Source organism: Mus musculus, chromosome 4 (genome assembly GCF_000001635.26).
Source record: "Mus musculus strain C57BL/6J chromosome 4, GRCm38.p6 C57BL/6J".
In the NCBI taxonomy this organism is placed as follows: domain Eukaryota; kingdom Metazoa; phylum Chordata; class Mammalia; order Rodentia; family Muridae; genus Mus; species Mus musculus.
Window position 1 is genome coordinate 98,838,885 of NC_000070.6, and position 17,472 is coordinate 98,856,356.

Sequence of the window (17,472 nt, forward strand, 5' to 3'; positions counted from 1 at the left end):
ATGCACACAAAGAAAAGGTTAAAGAGCAGGACAAGAAGCCAATGATGCTAAGGAGTAGCCACACTAGTATATTTATTACAGTGACCGTAACAGTTAACTGGGGGCTCCCATGAACACCAACTACATTCCCTCTACTTACCGCTTACTGGCTTGCTTCCCCTAGCTTACTCAGTCTGCTTCCTTATAGAACCCAGACCGCCAGCCCAGGGATAGCACCACCCACCAGGGGCTGTACAACTTCTTCCCCATTGATCACTAATTGAGAAAATGCCTTACAGCTGGATCTCATGGAGGCATTTCCTCAACTGAGGCTCCTTTCTCTCTGATGACTCTAGCTTGTGCCAAACTGACACACAAATTTAGCCAGTGCATGAGTTCTTTTGAAATCGCCTGGTTCTGTTTCCTGCATTTAAAATAATAAACATTAACACATTCTGGGAAAGGTCTATAGATCTGCCCAGGCTATCAAAGTACCTAGCACAAAAGTATGTAAGAACCTTACACTGAGTTGATAACTCATCCGCTAATCCTACAATTTGAGAGGCAGAGGCTCGATGAATTCCAAGACAGTCTGGGCTATAAAGTCAGATCCTGTGTTAAGAATGATTAAGCCGGGCTGGAGAGATGGCTCAGTGGTTAAGAGCACTGACTGCTCTTCCAGAGGTCCTGAGTTCAAATCCTAGCAACCACATGGTGGCTCACAGCCATCTGTAATGAGATCTGACGCCCTCTTCTGGTAGGTCTGAAGACAGCTACAGTGTACTTACATATAATAAATACATAAATCTTTAAAACGTGGGTGGGAAAGAATAATAATTAAGCCAAGTGTGATGGTGCATTTAAAGACCATAAATGCTAACTATCAGTCATCAATTCAGTCATCAATGGGAGGAGAGGCCCTTGATCCTGTGACGGGGAATGCCAGGGCCAGGAAGAAGGAATGGGTGGGTTGGTGAGCAGGAGAAGCAGGGGAGGCGATAGGGGGTTTCCGAAAGGAGGGGAAACCAGGAAAGGGGATAACATTTGAAATGTAAATAAAGAAAATATCTAATAAAAAAGTCGGTAAAATAAATAAATGTTAACTATATTTCAAGTTCTCTACAATGTAACATGGTTTGAAAATGCTGTGATTTCTCACATACTGCCAAAGATGATGGAGATGGCTAATTAATTTTGTGGGAGATGTCTGGGCTGAAGAGATGGCTCAGTTATTCAAGACTAGGCTCACAACCAAAAGTATAAGAAAATGAAGGTATCCAAAGTGTCTTCTCATTCATTCATTCATTCATTTATTCATTCATGTATTTATTGAGAACCTACTATCTGCCTGGCATTGCAAAGGCAGGAAAGGCAGCTTTGGCCTTCATTGATTTTTTTCATCCTTGCTTTGAGAATGATGACAGATCAATTGTCACCATTGGCAATAGTCACTTCCAATAAAGTCACTGCAAGCACTGACTTGCAAAGGCTGCAAGTGTCTCCTGGGGGAAACCAAGATTAGTGTCCCTGTCACAATGTTTTCATCAAGTGACAAACACACAACACTGCCTTGTGTGTTTCAGATAAAAGATACCTCCTTCAACGTACCTCGTTTTGTTAGCAGTGAACTGAAAGAGCGCTAAGGTCTGAACAAAGCCGGCCCAACACTCACTCACTTTCTAGAAGGTACTTATGGTGTCCCTACACTTCAGCACAGTGCTTCAGCCCAACCCTCTGGCGGCTTCAATAGGGGAATCAACGACAAAAAACACAAAGAGGCAAAACCCTCAGCTCCAGACACTTCACAGAAGGGCACAGCTCCACACAATGGAAGCTAAACCAACTGGCAGAGCTGCACACCTCCACACAATGGGAGCTAAACCAAGAGGCAGAGCCGAGCTTGACCTCTGCTGAGAGGGTCTGCATCCACTGACTCCCACTCTTTGCCGTGAGGTGTATCCAATCGACCTCAGTCAGAGTGCTGCAATGATTTGTTTTCCGGCTGTAAATACACTTTAGAGAGTAGGTTAATTCATAAAGCCCATGCACAATGTGGGCTGAGCAGGGCTTTAGAGCATCGTAGGATGGTGCTCAGCGGGATGGAGAAAAGCACAGAGTACCGGTGCTGTGGGTCCCCGCGTGGCTTGCATTATGAAGGACAAAGCAAACAGGGTTCATTTGGAACTTGGGTTTTGGTGGAAAAGAGAGAGGGGCAGAGGCTTTTGTCGTAAGTGGCTGTGCACCTGGTGTACTATTTCTGGAGACAGAAGAATCCTTAGTAAGCACCAGGTTTGTACCATAGGCACTGAAACTTCAAAATGGAACATACCAACCTGTTCTACCCAGAGCTGCCCTTTCAAGGTCCTAGGGTCTTTCGTTAAACTGGCTGGCCTTAGGGCAGAAAAAGAACTGCTTTGACCTCAAAATGGTCCATAATGACCTAAGGTGGGCAAGACTTTCTGGTAATTGTGGGATACTCCCCTTCTTCCATAGGATTTCCATTGCCTGAGTTGCTTCTAAAAATACTGCCTGCTACTGGGATGCCTGCATGTGTTAATTTAGACCACCCCTGAGATGGCAGAGGATGATTGACAGCCATGCTGTGACTCTACACAAAAGAAAAAGTCATCACAGACCACATGAAGCTCAAGAAGAAGGAAGGCCAGCCGGGCGTGGTGGCGCACGCTTTTAATCCCAGCACTTGGGAGGCAGAGGCAGGCGAATTTCTGAGTTCGAGGCCAGCCTGGTCTACAAAGTGAGCTCCAGGACAGCCAGGGCTACACAGAGAAACCCTGTCTCGAAAAGAAGTGCATGCTGTGTCTTCTGAGAGGCTCTGCCAGTGCCTGACAAATACAGAGGTGGATGCTCCAAGCCAACCACTCGACCCAGGGTCCTCAATGGAGGAGTTAGAGAAAGGACTGAAGGACCTGAAGGACCGTTTGCAACCCTGTAGGAAGAACAACAACAAAGTGAGTCCTGGAACTCACTTTGTAGACCAGGCTGGCCTTGAACTCAGAAATCTGCCTGTCTCTGCCTCCCAAGTGCTGGGATTAAAGGCGTGCACCACCTCCGCCCGGCAGTTTGGTTTCTTAAAAACAAACAAACAAACAAACAAAAAAACCAAATATTCTAAGAATGTGTTTTCGTTTTTATCCCAGGTGTGGGATATGGAACTGCTTCAGATTAACAACAGCTGACTATGATTTGTCTTGTGCTCTAGCAGGGACATAATTTTGCCAGTTGCAAATAGTTTCTGTGATTGTGCGTAAATGGAATTCTCGGGACATTTCTGAGGGTATATAAATATATAGAGCCCTGAGAGGCAGGGGGGGAGTTGGTGGTGGTGGTCACTGTTGGTCATTGTTGGTTGCAGTTTGCTAAGAAGTAGTGCACAAAGAAGAAACAACAAGAAGAAATTAGATATCCTGACTGCTAAGGTCAAACTTGCCCCCAAGGAACTGGATGCCCCTAAACAGCAGGAAATAGTCTAATGATAATATCACCCCCTTTCCGGCACCTAACTTTATTCAGAGATGTCTTCCCTTTCCCCTCTATCCTTTTTTCTCTCTTATTTAGTGTTAGGGAGTTGAAAGGTAGGAGGAAAGTTGTGGAGAAAGGTGAGAGAAACCCCCCACAATGTAACAAAGACTGGCTACAGGCTGGAGTTTTAGGGCTCAACCCCAAAGCAAGGGGCCAAGGCTTTGCTTAAGGAAGGACCCAGGGCTAAGTAGGTTCAGGGGGGAATATAGTTCTTTTACAACAGCACTTGGAGGAAAAGAAGGAAATTCAGGGTGAAGGGATCTAGGGTGAGGGATACTCAGTCGGAACGCTCTGTGTGAACAGGCTAAGTGCAAGGGACTTCATCCAAGCCCAAGTCCTAAGCTGCCTCTGGTCAGTGTGGTGAACTCCAAGTCACAGTCATGGTACAGGATGAGGCCACTCCCATAGAACCTAGAGAGGGGACTGAGGTGGCAGGCTTCTTCCCTTGATCAAGCCTTCCACCAACCTCGTGGGTCTCACTGCTGTGCAGCCATCAAGGACATGTTTCAGAAGAGGTTTGGAATAAAGTCGGTGGTCCACAGGTAAAGAGCATTGCACAGGATCTACAGCATACAAACCCATAGGAGACAAGGGACCAGACCTGTCCGTTGAAAAAAGCTGCCTTCTAAGAGAAGAAGTAGGCACCAGTGTCTGGATATCAGCACTCTTGCCCCTGCATCCACCAAGGAAGCCACTTTCACGAGCATTTTGAAAGCAGAGCAGTTTCCTCATTACCACCAGGGCCAGCACTCCAGAGCCTGGCATGCAGAGGACCTTCATCACTATTTAGAGAAAGAAAGAACAAGGAATGTGAAGTGAACCATCAGAAATACCAAGACAGCATGTTAAGGTGTCCAACATCCTAAAGAATCACGTCATGACCCCCCTTTGTTTATAGACAGAACAATATAAAACTTCCAATTAGTCAATCAATGTGTCTAGTGGACATGGATTATGTATCTTAGCAGCTAGATTCTTTGCACATCTGTCATGTTGAAATGAATGCATGACAGCTGTCACTCTCAGGAGGTTCAACTACGGGATGTGGTGGAGCTCACACCGCAGGAACATAATGTGCTGACCACAGAGGAAAAAGTGGTTAATTCCACTCATGGCTTGGGCTGCTCAGGCCTGGGGTGGGGGAGTCGTGATGGGAGGACACCTGTGCTGGCACTGGGCACCTAAGGGTGCTCTGGATAGGAAAGGGGGGGTGGATTCTTTAAGGAGCTGCAATAAGGCTTCCTAGAGAGCTTCAGGTAACCAATGGGGTTTCAAGGATGGGGGGGGTCTGGAGGGGCTGGAAGGCAAATGGGGAGCCTATAAGCTTCTGAGAAGGAAAATTTAAAAAGTAGGACTATCCTCAAGAAAGATTATGTCACTAGGGAAGAGGGGATAAAGAGAAAAGGAGGGAGAAAGAAAGCAGCATCTATGGCCTAGGCAGGTAGTTCGAGCCTGACCAGGGCAGAAAGATTGGGGGCAGAGAACAGGTGGGGAATCTTAGAAACCGTTTTATTTGGTATTGCCAGGCCCGAGTGGCACATCACCCCATGTTCTCATCTAGCCTCCCTCCTGCATAGGGCAGTGGATGGGGAAAAGAAGGAGGTCTTTGGTGTTCATCTGAAGTTCCAAGTCTGGATGATTAAATGGCTGTTGACATCATCAGCAAGGCAAATGAAGGGCATTTTTGGGAGGGCGGGGTGGGGGAGGATTGAGTTCTGAGCATTCTCACAGGATGGTAGGAAGAGGCCCAGGGGCCTGGAGCCCAGAAGAGTGGGGTGGGAATCTTCAGGGTGTAGGCGATTAAGGAAGCCATGAAGGTGGACAATCAGCCTTCAGATGAGAGGGTCGTCGCCCACACCAAGTAACCAGAAACCAGCAGCTAGGAAACAAGATGCCAGAATAGCCAGGAATGCATCTGAAATAGTCAAAGGCAGGAAGAAAAGGTCTGGGACAGCTGAAAGTGCTCAGTAACAGATCAGCCACAAAGACATTCCTCAGGGAGAAAGGGCTTAAGAGGAAAGAGGGATGGAGGCAGAAATAGAGGAAGGAGGGGGCAGTGTGTTTATAATGTCATAGCCAGGACACTCGGTCAGGGGACAGTCTTTCCAAGGTGCTTGGAGCTAGAGAAAGAGCCCCTCTCATTTGAAACCAGTCTTGACTGCTCTGGAATGAGTCAAAATGGCAGACTGGATGGCGATACATCTGTTCTTTTCCCTTTTAGATATTTCTGCCTTTGTACCAGTCATTCACCACCCAGGATGGTTTAAGTAAATCATTTGTTTTGGCACAGCAATTGATAGGGCCTAGCAATGAGTCAAAGACTCTCAAGCCTTTATGGTCCAAGAGCAGGCCTCGCCTCCAGCCGAGGGATTAGGGCTTGGGTTCTGCTTCTTGGGATCCTATCTTTGGAGCAGTTGAAGAGAAAGAACCATCCAGACAGTGGGGGAAGGAAGAGGAGTCACATGGCCTGGGCACAGGGGCAAGGCAGTTTCCAGCAGCACTGAGTGTGGTGCCATCAGATTGGAGAGCTGCATCCACCTTCCTCCTGCCCACATGGCTCAGGGAGGCTGTCTGGAGTAAGGACTCCAAAACCGCAACCCGCAAAGCCAATATGGCTTACCTAGGGTTGTCAGGAGAATTTAATGAGATCACTACTGTCACCAACATCTGTCTCAATTAGGGTTTCTATTGCTGTGAAGAGACACTGTGACCAAGGCAACTCTTACAAAAGAAAACATTTAATTGGGGCTGGCTTACAGTTTCAGAGGTTTAGTTCATTACTGTCATGGTGAGAAACATACAGGCAGACATGGTGCTGGAGAAGGAGCTGAGAGTTCTCCATCTTCATTCATAGGCAGTCAAAAAAAGAACTTCTGTACTGGGTGTGCCTTGGGCATAGGAGACCTCAAAGCCCAACCCCAGTGACCACTTCCTCCAAGAAGGCCGCACCTACTCCAACAAGGCCACACCTACTCCAACAAGGCCACACTTCCTAATACTGCCACTCCCTATGGGCCTATGGAGGCCATTTTCTTTCAAACCACCACATCACCCGACTAGAGTTGAGCAACAGAGTCTGTTTAATCATCATAACCTCCCATGAACCAAGGCTCACTTTTCCTGCATCTTATGAGAAGGCCCAGGAGAAACCCTTCTATTTGCCCAACGTCGTGCAGTAAGAAAGTCTTTAGCCAGCAATGAAACTGCTTCCTCATTCTGATTTTAACCTCCAGGTTGAAGTTCTTAGCCCAGGCCACACACCTGTGACCAACAGCCTAGGCTGGGCTAGGCTGGGCTAGCCTAGGCTAGGCAGGGCTGGGCTGGGCTGGGTTGGCCTGGGCTGGGCTAGGGACTGCTGCTACAATTGAAGCCAACATCACAAAGGAACCACGCAGTCCATTCCCCCACCCATGCTACACGTCCGTCTGGCTCAGGTGGCAAAGTCTAGCCCTTGTGGTGAGAGGATGAAGGGCCACTGAGGTGAGGTGGGGCAGGAAGGGGAGGGTGAGAAGCAGTTCCACTAGCCGACCGTGATGCACAACCTGACCTTTGTCTGAAGGTACAAATAAAACATTCCTTAACGCCCCCTCCCCCCCTAATGACTGCACAGCTGCTCACTAAGTGCTGGCTGGCTGGGTGCGATAACCAGTGCTGACCAGATGGAGCGAACTGGGTCTAACCCAGCTCCATTTACAAGTTTGAGAGTTGCAAACATAAGCAATATCCATCTGCCTGAAGCCCTGAGAGCCTCCGCATTGCTAATTCTGCGAGTCAGGCTTTTCTCTGTGAGGTCTGTCTCTTGCCAAGAGACCACAAAAGATTCTGGTTATAGGACCCAAGGCGTTCCTGAAAAATGGAATGACTGTCTTCCGACCGCAGTCACCCACCCCAGGCCACCCTTTTATGGGGGTTCTCATTTTAATCCTCCTTGTGGGTTTTATTGCTTAGTTCTTCCGTAAGGATGTATGAAGCACACACAGAAAAATGACAAACCTGTGTGATGGGAAGTTCTCTAAACCATTTGTAAGTGTCCACTTCAGTGGCACCAATTATACCCTGAAGGTATTCATTGACACAAATACCCATTTCCTGAACGTTTTACAACCTGAATCAAAACTGTGTCTGTTAAGCAGTAGTTTCTCACAGATGTACACATTCTTATCCCCACTTCAAAGGGTTAAGCACTTAGCCAACAACTGCATAAAACTGAGTGGCTTGGGGGCGGGGTGGATAGAGAGATGGCTCAGTGGTCAGAATGTGTATTGCTTTTGAGGACCCAAGCATGCACATTGGGCAGCTCACAGACACGTGGGACTTCAGCTGCAGAGACCCCATTTCCTTGGGGTCTTCAGGGGCACCTACACTCATGTGCACACACTGCCCTTCCTCCATATACATATAATTACAAGTAATAAAAAAACAACTTCAAAAAGCAGGATGAGTGGCAGATGGGTTTTGTGACGTTAGAACCCATGGCTTTCTTGCTGTCTGGACTTCTGTAGAAGAGCTTCATTTCTAGGAGACCATACACCAGCTGAATAAATGGAGAAGAGAAACCCAGGACTGTCCTGATGGATACATGAATGTTATTAGATAAAATGAATGTTATTAGATAAAATCCAGCTTCCTTTCATCACTAAAATGTGAACAAATTAGAGACAGGAAGAAAATTCTTTATCACTGCAATGATGGTATTCTCATCATCAATGACACCGAGGGAGGAGGATGGTGAGTTTGAAGCCAGGTTGATCTATATCTTGAGTTTCAGGCCAGCCCGGCCAACTAACGACACCCTGTCTAAAAACCCAACAAATTTTAAAAGGAAAGAAAGGATAAACTTTACATAACAGAAGCCATATGTGACAAGCCAACAGCCAACACACCAGGAAGGGCTGGAATCTGCCTGAGAGGAAAAGAGTAAGAATTCCAACATGACTCAGGCAGTGTTGGTTCAAACTTCTAGAGTCTGACACCAGGCAATTCTTTTTAGACAGATTTAAATTTAGTTCAACCTTGGAAAAGAAAAGTTTTCCCCAGTGACAATAATCAGAATAAAGCTTAAGACGTGACTGTATCAGAACTCTATTGGAAAGTAAACATGACCTCTTCCATAGGGAGGGGTTCTATGGCCTAAGAGCCTGGTGGGGTCTCTAGGTCATCACAGAGGTCATCATGCTACAAAGTACTTGGAACAAGTTCCCTAGAGATGGATTCTATTGACAGAGAAACAATGCTAAAGATAAAGTCCTGGGGGATGGGGATGGGGGAGTCTGGGACAAACATAATAGCCCGAGGGATTCGGGTGTGGTCTGACCCTATAGATAGCACAGGTCACCAGGATGGTAACTATGTCCACTCCCACCTTTCCAGGCGGAAAACAGAAATGCATCCATTCTTCTGAGGAGATAACCTTGCATGTTTAACATTCCTGGCTCCCATAGTGCAGGGTTTGTCAACCTGTAGGTGTTCACACAGAAGGGGTTACATAGCAAGTATCGAGCATTTCAAACATTTACATTATGATTCATAACAGTAGCAAAATTAAAGCTATGAAGTAGCAATGAAATCATTTTGTGGATGGCAGTCATTACCACATGAGAAACTGTATTAAAGGATTGAAGCATGAGGAAAGTTGAGACTCACTGCCCTAGTGTTTATCTGTGAGAACAAGGACCTTGTGCCCTCTACAACATGACTGTGCATGGAGAAGAACCCCAGAGACTCCATTAAAGCAATATTATTAGAACATTGGCAAAGTTATGAAGTACAATTATCAGCATGGCTATCAAGTGCTGATAGTGTATCAACCCAAACAAAAGTCAAGAAAGCAACACCATCTACAATATCTACAAAATATCAAGGTATGATGAACGAGATAAAGTTTCTCTAGTGAAAAGCTTAATAAGTGAGCCCCAGGACAGCCAGGGCTATACAGAGAGAAACCCTGTCTCAAAAAACCAAAAAAAAAAAAAAAAAAAAAAAAAAAAACCAAAACCCAAAAAAAAGCTTAATTGAAAAGAAGCCATCATAAGCAATTGGAAAGACATGAGTTCCTGGGTTAGGGTGGCCAGCACTGATAGCTAGACTGTCCATACAACCAGAGCAATCTACAGATTCAATGTTCCTTATTAAAACACTAAAGATGTCTTCTCTCTCTCTCTCTCTCTCTCTCTCTCTCTCTCTCTCTCTCTCTCTCAATTATTTATGAAACCTCAAAGACAGAAACAAACAGAAAACCTTTCAGTTATCTGAGAGGAAAGAACCTCAATTGAAAAACATGTGAAGATGCTAGACCCCACCACCACTCGTCTGGCATTTTGTTTATAGTTAATTTAAACCAAGGATATTTCCACAAGAGCCTTGAAGTCACTTGTACTCCCACTGAGCAACCTTGAGCAGTCCTACAGAATCTGTGCACTGGGGCCACCAGATGCCACATAGGAAGCCCATTTGCTTGCTCTGGCTCCTAATGGCTGATGATTGCCCAGGAAGTAGTCTGGAGAACAGTTGCCTATGATGTCACTGCCAAGGCTCTCAGGACAGGCTGTGCCCTGACCACACTGAGGGAACTGCTGCTCCCAACAGCCTCTGCCTGCTGCTCTGGTGGAGGAGGTACGTGATGGCCAACCTGAAACCTGGCTGTCAGCATCATCTCCAGCAGCAGGTAGGGTTTGTTCCAGGTACCTGAAGTGCCACTGAGATGGTCACATGCCCCAGATCCAACATCTCTCCTTTGCTCCCACTTTCTGCAATGACAGAAACTGGTCCAAGTTCATCAGCAGCCCTGACAGCTCAATTTGACAATATCCCTTTGTCCTCTTTCCAATAGAGCAAACACTAAGTGTTGGCTCTTCAGAAACCACCCACAGCAATTCACATCACAGCCAGGGCTTCACCCCAATCACCAACAAGAGGCACTGTCACAGCTTTCCCCCCAGACCCCAAGCTGGGTACCTGGTTCATATTTTTATAAATTGGATCTAGAATATATATGCTACAGATTTTACAAAACAAACAATGCTCTCCCCCCAACCCCTGGAAAAAAAGACAAAAAAAACAAAAAACAACCTAGAAACTGAAGTTTTCAGAAAAAGAGCCACACTTGTGGTAAAGACTCTGCATGGTTGATTGGCCAGTTGAAACTTTGTATTTGTGAGAGTTACAACGTTGTAGATCCAGTGCCAGTTAGCTTGAGCTACCATTAGCCTAGGTAATAGCCATTAGTTGCTTGTTTCTGTGTCTGACACAGTATCTTGTGACTACTGAGTAAATCCTTTCAGAATGAATTAATTAATAAACCACTAACTTTTAGTGATCGAAAAGCTAAGATAGTCATCAAATAGCATCTAAATAAAACCTAGAGCAAAGATTTACCCAATTTACTGTAACCTGCCTATCCAGTGTTTTCAGTGATATGTTTGAGTAGTACCTGAGGCCCCGAGTTCCATCCCTAGCAATGTAAAAAAAGAAAAAAAAAAAAAAAAAGAATTTGAGCATGTTTTAAAAGTAAACATTTATTAAATGTTAGTTATTGTTCAAAGCAAATGATTATTAAAGTTTAATAAACAAGCCGGGTGGTGGTGGCGCACACCTTTAATCCCAGCACTAGGGAGGCAGAGGCAGGCAGATTTCTGAGTTCGAGGCCAGCCTGGTCTACAAAGTGAGTTCCAGGACAGCCAGGGCTACACAGAGAAACCCTGTCTAAAAATCAAACAAACAAAAAGTTTAATAAACATTTCTAAATAAAAGTGTATATGATTAATGTCTGATTTTTTAACCCCTTTGGGAGTTTTTAAATGTTTCCTTGGTTTTTATTATCTGTGTATGTGTGAGTACCTGCACATATGTCTCATGCCCACAGAGGACAGAAGACAACAGCATTGGATCTCCTCATACTATACTCAACTCAGCTGCCTGATGTGGCTGATCAGTTTTAAGCCCAGGTCCTCTGGCAAGTGTGACTGGTCCAGCAGGTCCAGTTATTCGAGGGTCTCGAGGGGACCTTCTCCTAAGAACCAAATGGGGGGAGGGAGAGATGGACACCAAGTGCAGGAACGACACGGAACCAGTCTGAGTAGCATCAAGGTGTCACTGTATTCAGCAAGGCTCAAGGCTTAAATGCACAAGCAAAAGGGGAAGTACTTCTCAGCAGGAGAGATGGGGCATCAGAAATGCACAAGCAAAAGAGGAAGTACTTCTCAGCAGGATGGGTGGGGCAGTGGAAATGCACAAGCAAAAGAGGAAGTACTTCTCAGCAGGATGGGTGGGGCAGTGGAAAGTTTTCTTTTGGCAGCTACACGGGGGAAGCAGGAACTTGGTGGTATCAGGGTGTGGTCAGGACAGTTGTCTTAATAGCTCCCAACAGATTGAAGAGGAAGAACATCACTCAAAGTAACTCCCACCCACAATCTATAAAAGGAGTAAAAACTAAGGACTGGGGAGAAAGGAATACAACAAAAAAGCAGGAGATAATAAGGAAAATTAATGAAAGCAAAAAATGAGTCTTTGCTAGGATCAATACAATTTATAAACTTTTGACTATTTGAAAAAATAGAAAAGACATATAATAATAAAAACAAATAAAGTTAAAGGTCCTACATCACAACAAGGTTTAAAAAAAGAATTATTATTATTAAGAAAATTTATTATTGTTGTTGTTGTTGTTGTTTGGTTGGTTGGTTGGCTTTTCAAGACGAACTGGGCAAGAGAGAAACACAAATGATGAATTCAAGAAATTTAGGAAGCCGGGTGTGGTGGCGCACGCCTTTAATCCCAGCACTTGGGAGGCAGAGGCAGGCGGATTTCTGAGTTCCAGGACAGCCTGGTCTACAGAGTGAGTTCCAGGACAGCCAGGACTATACAGAGAAACCCGGTCTCAAAAAAAAAAAAAAAAAAAAAGAAATTTAGGAAAGTAAAAAATATGATTAACAGAAAACCAAACAAAATATTACAAACAAGCTCAAATGGACTAATGATAAGTGTAAATGACCAACAAAAACATGAAATGAAAACTTCAAATTAAAATTTAAGAACAATAATTCTAGTTTTATGCTGCTCATAGTTATATACAGAATCAGGACAACAAATATCTATTAGAGAGTGTTGAGAAAAGACACAATGGGAATCAAACTGGTATATAAACACTACCAAAGATAAGGACGATTTAGGAGCCCTTTGAAACTGCTGAGAGGGTGGACTTGCTTTGAATTTGTCCCCTCCAGAATCTGGATGCCAAGTGATAGGCAGGATGAAGAGACCGGTCTTTAAGAGACAGTTAGGCTGGCAGGGCTCCTCCCTAAGGGATGAAATTCTAAAGAGGCTCCATGCTGCATCCATCTGGCCAGCTTGCTCTTCTGTCTTCCTCCATGTGCGGATGCAGCTAGGTACCATGTCAATACCTCTTGGTGCACTGGTCTCAGATTGCTCTGCCTCTGAGCTGTGACAAGTAAGCTTCTGCTCCACATTAATTACTCAGTATGTAATAGTTTTTATAGACCATAAAATGAACTAAGAGTAAAAGAACAGTCTACAAATTAGATGTAGTGATTACAAACCTGCCTGTTCTTTCAGCTTTTGTCTTAGTCCCTTCATGCTGCTATGACAAAATACTTTAGACTGGGTAATTTTTATTTCTCAGAGTCCTGGAGTCTGGGAAGTCCAAGATCAAGGACAGCAACAGGTTTGGTGTGTGGCCAGAGTTGTTGCTGGTGGAAAGTACCTTCTAGTGTTCTCAACAGAAGAAAAGCAGAACAGAGCACTGTGTGCTCATAGCCCAGGGGACATAGCAGGGCAGAGGGACAAGAGGGCCTCTCTGCCTCTCTCACAGTACCTGGATGCAAACATGAATCTCAGGCCTGCTGACTCCAAGCTTTCCTCTCAGCATCATAATCTTGGATTTCAAGTTCCAGCAAGTATGGTTTGGAAGGGTACAAGTCAGCCACGTAAGGAATCCTACAGTACCTCTCTGTCCTGAGCACGCTTAAAAGTGCTTTCTCAAGCCGGGCATGGTGGCTCACGCCTTTAATCCCAGCACTTGGCAGGCAGAGGCAGGCGGATTTCTGAGTTCGAGGCCAGCCTGGTCTACAAAGTGAGTTCCAGGACAGGCAGGGCTACACAGAGAAACCCTGTCTCAAAAAACCAAAAAAAAAAAAAAAAAAAAAAAAAAAAAAAAAAAAAAATCATACATTAGGCCGGGCGTGGTGGCGCACGCCTTTAATCCCAGCACTGGGGAGGCAGAGGCAGGCGGATTTCTGAGTTCGAGGCCAGCCTGGTCTACAAAGTGAGCTCCAGGACAGCCAGAGCTATGCAGAGAAACCCTGTCTCGAAAAACAAAAAAAAAAAAAAAAAAAAAAAAAAAAAAAAAGTGCTTTCTCCTGGTAATTCTGAAGCTTCGGCCATTAAATCAAGGTTTTTACATATTGGCTGCTCAGTCTTTTTGAATTCTAAGAGCCAATAAATGAGATTTCAAAAAAACATTAGCACTGTTAATTGAAAAGTCCACTGTAATATCACCTACAACCTACTCTATAGTCAGATGCCCACTGTCCCTAAGAGGTGTTTGTAGGATTATGCTGTTTCACGTTTGTATCGGTTTGCATTTAAACCCACACCAGACTGCCTTAATGCATGAAAATTTATACACTGATTAATCGACAAAGGCAAAGGTCAAAAGTGTGCTTTAAGCCTTTATTGTACTTATGGAACAGTTATGAAACATATTGAGGTTTATTAAATTATTCAAGCTGACTTTAGGAGTAGATTCATTTTGAGCATAGAATATCTTATTTTTTTAAAATTTTTTTAAAGATTTATTTATTTACTTTATGTATATGAGTCCATTGTAGCTGTCTTCAGACACACCAGAAGAGGGCATCCTATCCCATTACAGATGGTTGTGAGCCACCATGTGGTTGCTGAGAACTGAACTCAGGACCTCTGGAAAAGCAGACAGTGCTCTTCACCACTGAGCCATCTCTCCAGCCCTAGAATATCTTATCTTAGATAAAGAAATGATACTTAGAAATAATGTATGTGAAACGAAGATGGTAGCTAGCTTAATCGGAGAGAATATATGTATAAAAATGCTTATAGTGACAGACAATATGACCCCAGTGAATAAAATTGTATCTCAAATCCATGCTGATACAAATAAATGCATTGACACATTTTTCTCACAGCATACCAACCAACAAGTGTGGAGTGCATGGTACAGTGAGACGGTAACTATTTGACAAGTATCACAACAATAACTAACTCTAGTGAGAGTTGTCAACAAAGTCAGGAATGGTAGTGTACATACATCTATTATCCTGGCTCTTGGGAAGATTTAATAGAAAGATGGGGGGTGGGGCTTGGTACCAGTCTAGGCTACACAGAGCATTCTAGGCCAGCTTGAGTTACATCATGAGATCCTGTCTCAGAAAAACAAAGAGTAAACAGCCCATAATAACAACAACAAAGGAATTGTCTGTGGATGCTAAGATGTGGCCAACAAGAAGGTTGAGTAGGTTGAGTAGGTTGAGGCTCTTGCCTCCATGCCTGATGAGCTGAGTGTGACCCCCCCAGAGCCCACACTGTTATTTATGTAACTCACATGGTGGAAGGAAGGAGGTGACTCCTCCAGATTGTCCTCTGATCTCCACACTCATGCTGTGATGCACTGCCCCATAAATAAATAAATGCAGAAAAACAGGATATGTCCACAGTCTCAAGGTATCTCCACATAGCACAACAATCACGAAGCCCGAAACAGGAACTCTGGAGTGGAGAAGCCTGGCATATGTTAGTTTATCCCAGGGATAGAGATCGGTGGACCGGACAAGCTCACAGCACCACTCTCTGGCAATTCTGCCAAAGACACAAAATTTGAATTTAATCACAAGGAGATATCAGATAAACATACCTGAACAGGAGGACTTCTTCCAAAGTAATTGCTTCGTGGTCCATAAAACATCAAGGCCTCAAGGGACTGGGGCAGCATCTCAGGCAGGGGGAGATTAAACAGAAAGTGATAAATGGACCTTGTGATCTCAGCTTAGGACCCCAAATGTCGTCCCACTGCAGGATGTGATTAAGACAAGTGAGTGGTGGGTGATGCCTGTCTTTGGATGAGGTGACAGTTTCACTATTCACCTCCTGAATTTGACAGTTGGTGGTAGTTATGTAAAAGACTGTCTTTCTTAGGACTCCTACATTATCAGGCTGGAGAGGGAAAAGGTATCTTGTCTCTAAGTTACTCTCATAGATACAAAAGCAAGCATTGGCAGACACTGGTGTTTGAAAAATTTGAATAAAGAGTTTCCATAAATTCCTGATGTTTTCCTTTTAAAAAATTGTGTGTGTGTGTAGAGGTCAAAGGACAACTTTCCTGGAGTTGGGTCATCAGGGCTTGGTGGCAAAAGCCCTTACCATCTCTCTGGCCAATGATGTTGTAAATTTTTTTTTATTATTTCTATTAATTTATTACTGTTTTATATTCATAAGTGTTTTGACTGTATGTATATCTATACATCACATGCATGCCTAGTACCTGTGGAGGCTAGGAGAGAGTGCCAAATCCCCTGGAATTAGAGTTACATGTTGTGAGCTACCACATGGGCTCTGGGACTTAAACCTGACTCCTCCCTAAGAACAGCAGCTAGCGCTCTTAACCACCGAGTGAGTCACCTCTCCAGCCCTGCTTATATAATTCTTTTTGCAGAAGGAAGGTTTAAGACAGGGTTTCTCTGTGTAGCACTGGCTGTCCTGGAACTTGCACTATATATGAGGCTGGCCTCGAACTTACAGAGATCCACCTGCATCTGCCTCCCAAGTGCTGTAATGAAAGGCATGTGCCGGGGCTGGCGAGATGGCTCAGTGGTTAAGAGCGCCGACTGCTCTTCCGAAGGTCCTGAGTTCAAATCCCAGCAACCAGATGGTGGCTCACAGCGAGATCCGACGCCCTCTTCTGGTGTGTCTGAAGTCAGCTACAGTGTACTTACATATAATAAATAAGTATTTAATAAAAAAAAAAAGGCATGTGCCACCACTGCTGGCCATTGATACAATTATTAAAACTGCTTGCTAAGTGTGGAACATTAAAGTAAAATGTTATCAAAAGTAGTGCAGCCGGGCGTGGTGGATTGCCAGAGCTACACAGAGAAACCCTGTCTCAAAAAAAAAAAGTAGTGCATTTGCTGCCAGTGGAGGAATCTGGAGACAACCTTCAGAAATTGCACCGTAAAAGGACCATCAGCCTTGGACCTCAGGTGGCTGAAGGAGGGAATGTGTTTGTTGCCTGCCACATCTTTGACACATCAGTAACACCCTTCTGGCAAGAAACTGTCTGCCTAGTGACTGGCAGAATGAAGGCAAAGGCTGACAGAGACGAGTCCTCCCGGTATGCAGCCATGTTGGCTTCCCCAGATGTGGTCTAGAGGTACAAGGAGCTGGGATCACTGCCCTGCATAGCAAACTCTGGGCCACAGGAGAAAACAGGACCAAGACTCCTGGACCTGGAGCCCAGTCAGCTCTCAGTGCTTGCTTGTTCTGGGATGAAGACTGGGCCAATTGAGAATGTCCCCCCATCCCTACTATCCCTACTGACAGCACTAGAAGAAAGGGGGGGGGATCGTCGTGGTCACCTTCTGTGAACAGGACTTCTCAAATAATTTTCTGTTAATAAATTGCTTTGTGCAAGCTTTAAAAACAAAAGTAGTACATTTGCTTTACTAACAAGAGACTGGGTTTTAAATCGTGAACTTTATATTTAAAAAAAATTTAATTGCATTTATTGATTGTGTGTCCATCTGTGTGTGTGTGTGTGCATGAGCATTCATGCTGTGGCATGTATATAGAAGTCAGAGGATAACTTGTAAGGGTCAGAGCTCTCCTTCTCTCAGGTGAGTTGCAGGGATTGAACATAGGACATCAGGTTTGCCAGAAAGCAACTTACCCACTGAGTCGTCTCAACAG

General features: G+C 44.6%; 1 pseudogene; it reads left to right on the forward strand.

Annotated features, from left to right (window-relative positions):
- The first annotated feature begins 13,859 nt into the window (after positions 1 to 13,859).
- Positions 13,860 to 17,179, forward strand: Gm12851 (annotated as a pseudogene).
- The last annotated feature ends 293 nt before the right edge of the window (positions 17,180 to 17,472 follow it).